This window comes from Acinonyx jubatus, chromosome D4 (genome assembly GCF_027475565.1).
Source record: "Acinonyx jubatus isolate Ajub_Pintada_27869175 chromosome D4, VMU_Ajub_asm_v1.0, whole genome shotgun sequence".
Taxonomy (NCBI): Eukaryota; Metazoa; Chordata; class Mammalia; order Carnivora; family Felidae; genus Acinonyx; species Acinonyx jubatus.
The window spans coordinates 29,846,237-29,855,378 of record NC_069391.1 but is presented as its reverse complement, the minus strand read 5'-3'; the positions used below and the strand labels follow the sequence as shown (position 1 = coordinate 29,855,378).

Here is a 9,142-nt window from a genome sequence, read left to right as displayed (position 1 = left end):
CACACACACACACACACACACACACACACACACCAGGTGGGAAAGAGTAACACAGTGAGAAAGTAGCTCTAACCTCTGAAATATTATCAAAAGTTAATGAAAGACTATAATTTTCATCTTTTTATTCAAAGTAGAATAAAACAGTATCATTTTCCCATCTGAATTACACTGCTAGCTCAGGTCAGATCAATGGCAAATTTAAATGGAACATTTTATAACTGTTTCTCTATCTGAATAGTTTCCAATAGTTTAGAACTTCAAATGTTAAACTATTCATAAATAATAAAGATGACAGAAAAAAGTCTTCATTCCTAAGGTGACCCACATTCATTAAAAATGTTCACTGTCACGAGTTCCTTGCTGGGCAGCCCCCACGGTAGCCGCCGCTGAATCCGCTGCCACCGCCCCTGAGTAGATGATGGCTATGCCTCCCACGTATGTTGATTGATCCTGGCAAATCTTCCAGGGATGTCTTCCCCAAGGGTTATGGGGTTGGCTTAATAAAACGTGACTCGAAAACAAAATCTGAGAATGGACTAGAATTTATAAGATCAGGTTAGCCAACACTGAGACCACCAAAGTGATGGCAGTCTGGAAACCAAGTACAGATGGGCTCAATCTGCTCAGGTGTTTAGGGAGAAAAGGCACACCGACAACACGCTAGACACAGTACTGTGGAAGATCAGCTTACACGTGGATTGAAGCTGACTTTTGATCCATCCTTCTCACCAAACACAGGAGGGAAAATGCTACATCAAGACAGGGTATAAGCGGGAACACATCCACCTGGGCCATGACATGGATTTCAACTTCCCCAGCCCTCCAGTCTGGGGCGCTCTGGCGCTGGGTTATGAAGGCTGGCTGGCTGGCCACCAGATGAGTTTTGAGACTGCAAAGTCACCAGTGACCTAGAGGAGTTTTGCGGATTGTTCCAAGACTGACGAATTCCAGCTCCATACTAACGTAAACAACAGGACAGAGTTTGGTGGCTCCATTTATCAGATGGTGAACAAGAAGTTTAGAGACTGCTGTTAATCTGGCCTTGACAGCAGGAAGTAGTAACACTCGCTTTGGAACAGCAGCCAAGGATCATGTGGACCCTGACACCTGCTTCACAGCTAAAATGAACACTCGAGCTCCAGCCTGATAGGTTTCAGGTACACTCAGACCCTAAAGCCAGGTATCTAACCAATGCTACCAGATCTGCTGGATGGAGAGAATGTCAATGCAGGTGGCCACAAGCTTGGTCTAGGACTGGAATTTCAGGCCTAAATGAATACTGTACAATCATTTATTTTTAAACTATTTTGATCATAGCTAGCTTGAAAATTTAGTGTACCTTTTCGTGTTGTGTCTGGGATGCAAGTAATGCTAAATATCATGTTAGATATTTTACAGCTAGTTAAAGATGATTCAGGTTTAAGGTGTTAGCCTTTCAGAGGTACAGAAGAAACTCAATGCCAAAAAAAAATCCTTTCAGCTGTAGACCTGGGGGGAACTTAGTGGCTCCTCTAGAGATGTCAGGCTTCTTTTTTATCTAGTAATGGCTGCAAGTGGAAGCTGATAATTTGTAGGCACTTTGTGAATTGGTATTGAGTAAATGAATGAAATTATGACTTCCTGAGAATTGAACTTTGGTTTCCTACCCAAATGAAGGAGAGACTCATTGTGGTGCATACAAACTCATCTTAAAGAGACTTTTTTTAGACAGATTTTCATGAACTGTCATCACCTGTCATTCACGTCATCACCTCATTTACACCAAAAGTAGTCTGCAAGGCAGGATAGCTATTTCTTTTGTGCCATTTTGGGGTGGAGAAGGTGGATGTGATGAAGCCAGTAATTCATGACTTAATTCCCTCTCACATTGTGTTTTTGTGCCCTTGCACCATATTATGAAAGAGCTTCTGAGAGTCCCAGCTGTAAGCTGGCAAGAGTCTCTGTGAATGTAATCACATGGTGACAACACTTGAAATCTAAATTGGACTTCTATTATATTCTTTCCACTCAGTTTATTTTTTCGTAGTTTAATGGGTACATTTTACAGTCTTCCATTTTGTGTGGAATTAGATCCTCCCCTTAAAAATGCTGTAATTAACATCACGTAAAGTAAAACTTGTAGAAAATATTAAAACCTAAAAAAAAGGTCACTCTTTTTAGTAAATGAAAATTTGAAGGGTTCACTAATGGTTTTACCTAGCAAGATAATTTTCGTAACCTGAATTTATAAATTTCGGTGATATAGCAAAAAATTAGCTGAGTTCCGTGAATGATCCCAATCTTTGTGTGTGTGTATATAACATTTTATCTCAAATATTAATTATACTCTTCAAATATATGAAATATTTTTCATCAAATAATTATACTAATAAATTATTTAACTTTTATTTATTGTTCTTGTAGATTAATCTCACTGTTAATTAGATAGTAATTATCTCTCTAGTTTTAATATTATTGGATACTTGCAAAATGTATTGGTCATTACACATTTCATCCTTTAAGGATAAGCTGCTATGTGGGTAATTATATGGGTAATTGATTTAATGGATTTCTTACACTAACAAGGTTAAAGAACTTCTTGTGCCCTTTAATTTCTTTATCTTTAAAGATCACACACATACACATTACTAGAAGTAGGACCCAGGTGTTAGAATTCACTATTCTTAAATAGTAATGGCAGCTAAATCTTGAATGTTTATTATGTACCAGGTACTATTTTATTTACTTTATAAGTATCACTCATACCTCTCCTTTGAGTAAGGTGAAATGTGCTCTCCATGTTATGTGTGAGGAAACTGAACACTGAAAAAATTACATAACTTGCCTAAGTTCTTACATCTTGTAAGTGGCAAAGCCAAGATTCATGTCCAAAGCAATTAGACTTATAAACCCATTATATTAAACATCATGTTATACAGTGTATTATTTTATAAAATATGTATTACACCACAAGAAGGAGAAATAACAGAAGCTCAGAAGAAGAGATAATTTGGGGCTCAAATTAAAATTCTGACAAAACAGGAGCTTTATATAATAGGCACTGCATATCATCCAGGTGTAGGACAATTTTAAGTTCATTATCTCATGTAAGCTTCAAATAATCCTATAATATTTTTTTCTTCAAAATTAACAAAACTGATAACTGGCATTTGAACCCAGGCTCTCTCCAGAATAAGATCATCTTTCTGCTACAATGTCTCTCCTTATTAAACATAGTAAAGAAAGTGGCTGAGACTGAATTTTTTCTGTGTGATGTCCTTCAAAAATATCTTCTGATTATGAAATTAAAATAAAAAAGCATTATTAAGTACTGGGGGAATTACATGCTGTTTTGTGTATCAGCAACAGTTTTCAATTTACTGTATGGTGGTAGCTATTGTCCAGTTTTGTCATGGATGTTGGAATGGTATTCACAAGACAATCAACACACACTTCTCCAAATAAAGACGATTTCTAACTAGTGTATCTTTATACTGACTTAACCATTCCTTAACCAACTTATAAAAGTTAAGCTGGAGTTGTATACTCTGTTATTAGTAGAGCACCCCAATGTATCAAATTACTATAAAATGGAGGAAAAATGGTAGGAACACAAATTTTATTATTGAGCAGATGGCAAAATGCTGATTTAGAATAATTTCAGGCAATTAACAGGTAGCATTATCAGTAGTACAATGTTAACTATTTTCAAATAAATTACTTTGTATTTAATATGTAATAATATTAATCATCTCAAATAAATTTTTGAAGTGGACACTTGTGCATGTCAATCTAATTTTTAATGGCAAGAATTTAGGCAATTTACACCTACCATGATGAGGAAGTAATTGTAATACATTCTGCCATTATATGTAATAATACGACAAGCTAATCAATAGAAATGGCAAATTCATTACTATATTTTCCAGTATTCAGCTAAAAAATATTCTGTAGGGTATTCTTTCTTAGAGTGTGCATGAAATCCTATGAAAGTATTCATTTTAATCCAGCAATTGTTACTGAGAATGAAGAAAAAAGTAATGAAATAAGAATTACAATCCAAAAAGATTCACTGCTATGTTCATAAACACATCACACAGAAAGTACAAAAACATTATGAATGACTTCTCTGAAGCCTAGAGTCAATTAAGGAAACAGTCTGAGAAGAGATAATTGTGTTCAATATCAAAAACAGTAAACGGCAGATACAGGGATGAAACTCAGGCTAGGTGAATCTCAGTCCTATTCTCCTTTTATAACGTCTTGTTGGCATAGTCTCTCACCAAAAGACTTCAACAGAAGTTTGTTAATTATTTTGAAATCCACATGAAGCAACACTCTCTTAGATTCATATCAGATGAATATTATGTTGGTTCTAAGCATCATGTGAAGCAGCCAGATTCGTCACTAATCATTCTTTTACCAACATATCATTTCTCACTTGTTAAATGCAGTGGAATGTGATGTGAATAGACATAGCTGGGACCTGATTGTATTGTGATTTTGTTGGACATAGTGCAGATCTCCTAATGCACCATTGGTTCCTTTTATCTTCTTGTCCCAGAATTTCTTTGCTTCCATCTATGTACTTTCCTCATTTCCAGACCAACATGCCCTTATGGACTTCTAATGCCTCTTACAGACTGAATGCTCAACTTCCCATATAATTTTACTGTTAAATCTGAGTTAAGTTTCTTCATTATACACTTCTGCTTTTGCAAAATAGCCAGCCAAATTTTCAAATAAAAATATTCACAATAGGTCAGTGTTCAGAATGATTATAAAATGCTATAAATTTAATTATTTAGGTGTCCACATTTTCCTACACGTTTACTCCAATAATACATACAATGAATACCAAGCATTTTTTCTAACATGTATGATATCAAAAATACAATGAAATCCCAGACTTGATATAATTATTATCTAAGGCTTATGGTATATATATTTTTTTTTTCTTAAGAATTTGTCGAAGAAATACTCACATTACCTACAATCTGTTGCACTTTTATTTCATGTTGGTAATGGTCAAACTTTCCCCGCTGTACAAACGAGGCCAAGGGTAGTTATAAACTTAGCAAAGGAAATGGAAGAGGTCAGATTCAAGCCAGGCATGTATGACTTTTGAGCCAGAGCTCACCAATGCCTGTATTACATGCAGTAGCTCAATAGATTCCATTACCCATATACAGTCTGAACTTTGGCCAGTGACTGTAAGTCTAAAAGACTGTATTTAGTTTCTCTTTTAAAGACTTTTTAAAAAATATTTATTTATTTTTGAGAAAGATTGAGAGAGAGAGAGCATGAGCAGGAGAGGGGCAGAGAGAGAGGAAGGACACAGAATCCAAAGCAGGCTCCAGGCTCTGAGCTGTCAGCACAGAGCCCCACGCAGGGTTTGAATTGACAATCGTAAGATTATGACGTGAGCTGAAGTCAGATGCTTAACTGGCTGAGCCACCCAGGCACCCCTTAGATTCTCTTTTAACTTTACTCCTGGAAGCTTTTTCTTCAAGCCAGAAAGATCTCACTTCCTCCCTCTCTCTCCCCCGCCCCTCTCTCTCTCATTTCTAATAACTCATTTACAAAGAAGAAATAAACATTTTGCTAATTTGATCATTTTACCACACTTACAATGAAAGTAGGATGGAAGAAATGAGTCAGAGACGTATAAAAAACTAGAGTGAAATTATCTCTAAACTATTTTAAGTAATCTAGTTAAATTTCAACTATGAGGTGTAAAGTTTCCTAGGCACTAAGCAATAGCTTTCATCACAAATTACTACTGATGAATACTTCTTTAATTTTGAAGGGAGCGTAAAATGATTTTTGAAAGGGATATAACTGGGGAGAGGACAAAGAAGAGAGAATACTAAGAAGATGAAAATTGCAGAGCACGTAATTGGAAGTTAATTTGAAAACTCCACTTTTGATACTTGATATGATTATGTGCATTGTATAGAGCATGACTATTATGCATCAATCAACCAACCATGGCTAGCCTAGCACGTCTAGATAGTTGAAGAAATAGGGAAAACAATAAAATAAATTGAGAAAGTTGTGTGTGTGTGTATTGTCGTTACCTTTGGTACATCAAATGCTGAAGAATAGTTGTCATAAAATATGAAAGTGTAGCAGTTGTGATTTTAATGGTAGCATGTTATCGCTGTATTCACAATTGACATTTTATTTAGTTATTTTACATTTTAAAAATATTTATTTATTTTTGAGAGAGAGAGAGACAGACAGAGACAGAGACAGAGCATGAGCGGAGGAGGGGCAGAGAGAGAGGAGGACATAGAATCCGAAACAGGCTCCAGGCTCTGAGCTGTCAGCACAGAACCTGACACTGGGCATGATACCTGTGAACCATGAACCACAAGATCATGACCTGGGCTGAAGTTGGACATTCAACTAACTGAGCCACCCAGGTGCCCCCAGAATTGACATTTTAATAATTGTTTCTCTAATCATCACACCTGCTGAGGAAAATGTTTGGTGGAAGTTGAACTTTCAAGGGCCATTTTAAAATTTGAGGTTCTGTGTGACTACTGATAGACCGTATTTTGTTCTCTCAAAGGAATGATTTGTCAAGTTAATAAAATTTTCAAAGACATCAATTAGGTAAATACAAACCTAAAACATAATAATTTTCCAAGTAAAAAATACAGTCAACTTATTTTTCCAAATATGCATACTTTAGGTATGACAATAAAATAAATCCTCATCAATATACTATGTATGAGTAGCTAGTGAACTTAATTTAGATTTAGAGTGAGTATGATGTTCAACACTGCACAGTGTAGATCTTGTAATAAGCAACTGAATCTAAAACATTATCTTCTGCAGAAACACAAAGGACAAGAAATTGATATATACAACAGTGCTTCAGAACTGTTACCATCTTAAAACTTGCTATATTCTTTTCCTCTCAAGTATAAGTTTCTATTGGTCTGAAGTCTTACATACTTTTGGTTCATCCATTTTACAGTTTTTATAAATGGTCTCCTTTCTCTTTTGAAAGCCAACATATAGCCTTGGAGGCAAAGCTCAGTCAAATAGATTCTATTATAGTTTACTTATTTATTTATTTTTATGGGTTTTGGGGTTGTTTTTGTTTTTTACTCAAAGACTTAGTGATTTTTTTTCTACTTAAATTCTTTATATTTATCACAATACCTAGGTTTCTAGGGCTCATTTATTTATGTAAGTGCAACATATGAAATACAATCCCAGCTGTAAGGACCTAGAGATTTTTATATTCAATTACTTCTTACGAAAAGCTTTCCAGGGCTCTAATTTTGGGGCGGGGGGGCTATATTTACTTTTAGAGCCTTTATGATTTTATTTTTGTTTTGATCTTTTGTTTGGAGATTATTTTGTATATTATGCCAGTGAAACTACTTTTTCTTCCAAATGTTTACCAGTTATCCTTTCATAATGGCCTGAATTAGACCTTATGTTTTCTTCTTCAGTGATTTAATATTCCATTTCTTTCATGTACAAAATTATCTTTTGAGGGGTGTATTTTTTTAGCTTACTACACAATATTAATTTATTCATAATTCTTATTTTTCAAATATATTTTTGTCTACCATAATGTATTTCCTCTAGCAGATAAATTTGAGCATTTATATTCCCATTTATATATATATATATAGAGAGAGAGAGACAGAGACAGAGACAGAGACAGAGACAGAGAAAGAAAGTGCAAGCAGGGGAGAGGGGCAGAGGGAGAGTGAGAGAGAGAGAATCTTAAGCAGGCTCCATGCTCAGCATGGAGCCTGACATGGGGTTTGATCTCATGACCTGGGGATCAAGACCTGAGACAAAGTCAAGAGTTGGATGCTCAACCAACTGAGACACTCAGGCACTCTGCAATTTCTATTTTATTTTTTGGTTATAATTTGCATAGCAAATCTTTGAGCCATCCTTATTTTTTCTCAACCTGTTGTTTAATTTGTATATTATTCTTTTTATTTTTCTTTTTTGAATATCCACAAAGAGAGAAATGGGTGTCTCTTTTTCAAAAATGGATATTCTGTTATATCAACGAAACAAAAATCTTTCAACTAGCAATTACTAAGATTTATTTTTATTATAGGCATTTAGGTAAATACACACACATACATACAAACACATGTTTGCAGACAGGCATTAATGTTATAAATTTATCAAGTGTATATCTTTCATTCTAGGATAATATGTTTAAAAAAGGCAATTATCATGCTAATGCAAATAACACAAAAAATTCTTGATTTCTTTTAAAAAGAAAGAATATGCCTATAGTGTATGAGTAACAGAAAATATAGAACTGAAATTTATTGTTGTAATTAAATAAAATTTAAGAAAAAAATAATCTGAGATACATTAATTGTATAGATAATAGCATTTTACATATAATAATATTTTATAAGTGGAAAGTGAATCTCATGAAGGCTATAACTGTTTGCCTTTTATATGTACAAGTCAATTTTTTTCTATGTACACATGGGTTCCTACCTGCCTATAAATCAGTTTGTATACAGGTAGATTTCCCTGATATTATATGCAATTAACCCCCTGTCTCTCTCTCCATCCCTTTCTCAAACAGAATTTTAAACAGTTCATGAGCAAAAAAAAAAAAAATATATACAAAACCCCTAATTTTACAAAGTACCGGTAAGAGGAGGGATATTGAAAATGTAGAATCTTTCTGGTTACAGGTAGCAAAATTGTGGGACTCATAACACAAACCTTCCATGAATGATGATCTTTGATCCCATGGAACCTTTAGAAAGGAGGGTTTAGGTATCAGATTCAGAGTGTATCAGAATCAGGATCCTTTCTGCTGGAATTTACAAGGTGTGAACTGGATCTTCAGAATGAGGCATTCAAGACTTGAGGGTAAAGTAACGAAAGCTGCAGAATCATCCCTTAGTTAATTGAGCATATATATCAAATAAAAAAAACACATACACATGATCTTAATCAGAGTCTGATTAAGTGGTCTAGCGTGAGTATGGGCATAAGTACTATATAAAGCTCCCCAGGGACTGTAGCTTCCAGAAAGGTGGAGTAAGAAACCTTTTCCTATTTCTCTTGCTAATTAAATCTAAAAACCTTGAACATATTATTTAAAATATATATAAGGAGGCTAATCATACATAGAGAATAGAAGGCAGAC

The 9,142-nt window shown here is 34.7% G+C and overlaps 1 pseudogene; it reads left to right on the top strand.

The window, feature by feature from the left end:
• Positions 1–437: 437 nt before the first annotated feature.
• Positions 438–1,272, top strand: LOC106972051 (voltage-dependent anion-selective channel protein 1-like; annotated as a pseudogene).
• The last annotated feature ends 7,870 nt before the right edge of the window (positions 1,273–9,142 follow it).